This window comes from Limulus polyphemus, unplaced genomic scaffold (genome assembly GCF_000517525.1).
Source record: "Limulus polyphemus unplaced genomic scaffold, Limulus_polyphemus-2.1.2 Scaffold2460, whole genome shotgun sequence".
In the NCBI taxonomy this organism is placed as follows: domain Eukaryota; kingdom Metazoa; phylum Arthropoda; class Merostomata; order Xiphosura; family Limulidae; genus Limulus; species Limulus polyphemus.
The window spans coordinates 62,107-63,824 of NW_013668070.1; positions in this window are offsets into that span (position 1 = coordinate 62,107).

Genomic DNA, 1,718 nt, shown 5'->3' on the forward strand with positions numbered 1-1,718 from the left:
CAATAATGGTGTGGTATTCTCAGATGAATAGAAAATACTTTGAAGTTATTTCAAATAAGTTGGTAAACAGTAAATTTGATTAGGAAATGGAAGTGATAAACATTGTTCATTTGTAATGGCTGAGTTAATGCCAAGGAATAAACAAACTCTACAGAAAATGTAAAAGACAGTGGAAACAATTTTTATTATTACAGTTAAACAAGAACACAGTGTGTGTGTGTGTGTGTAGTTGCTTGACTATGGACGGTCGTTTATTTACTAGGTCAAAAACCAGACTTATATTCAAATGAAACTTGTAATGAGATTAACTAACGTAAAAGTTCTACTTAAATTGAAACCTCGTATTTACCTAGTGCGACTGTGAAACCATGTGACTGGTCATTCTCATCCCACACAGGTGAGGCAGTGATCTATAGATATTACCTATAAAACCAATGAAGGACGCCGCTATTGACTTCCTGTAACAAAATTGCTTTAAGCAATGTTCTCCAAAGGCGATAACAGATATCACTTACTTTGAAAATGATAAAAAACAAGGTAACTTGAAGATCAACTTACTGGTTTTCTTGACTACGTGCTCTGTGAAAATCAAATTAATACTAACCTTACACGCGTGTATTTTTCTAAAGCCTTCATTATAAATGATCGATAAAATTTGCAATTACATACACAAATGTATGATGTATAAGCAAAGACAAAACTAAATGCAATGTAAGCACCAGCTATAAACATTAGCCCTTTCCCATTAGTGCAGTTATTAACAACTTCATATTAAATTATTTCACTAAAAATAGTCAAACGTATGAAAATGTTTGAGAAAAGCTTGTGTACGATTTGTGCATACATTTCCACGATGTTCAAACATAATGTTAACTATTAAAATATTAGACAATTGGTTCTCGGCAGCTTAGCGGTAAATATGAGGGCTTATAACGTTAAACATTGAGTTTAGATACCTGCAGTGGGTAGAGCACCGATAACCCCTTATGTAGCTTCTCTCTTAACAACTAAAAAACATTACCACTTGCATTATCTTTTCTTGATGATCTACAACCTTCTGTTTTGTGGTTGCTATCGTTGTCAATGCTGCTGTGTTGTTAATATCAAATAAATGTTTCCTTAATTATCGCTAAGTAAAAGTAACATTTCCACGTTCTATGGAAAAGGTCTGTGTCAGATGACAACCTCCCACTAATAAACATTATTTATAAAATACTAAAATATGCCTACTCACGCGGAGGATCAAGTACACATAAAGGACAGCGCTAATCAACTAAAAGACACTACATAGTTAAGAACTTTCGCTTCGATGGTGACCCCATTCATTATAATTAAAATATTCTGGCAAAATTACAAAATAATCACTAAAGAAACCCATATTCAAATATTCTTCTAAAATATAATAACGTTACAGCACACACAAATAAAAATCTCAACTTTTCGCAAATTATTTCCAACACGCCTTAACCGTATCTGCATCTGCTACATCACGATTAATACTGTTACGCCTCCAGTCGTTAATTAATTTTCCGTAATTTTTTCCGACTAAACTTTAGCGACACAAGTCCTTTCTTAAATAAAACTGGTTTATTCTTTCCGAATACAACTTTACGATACAGTTAATTTCAACAGTCATTCTATAACAAGCGCTATAACTCACGTCTCACGTGGCCAACAATATTCTGTCCGCATTCATTCAATTACTCATTACACTGTTG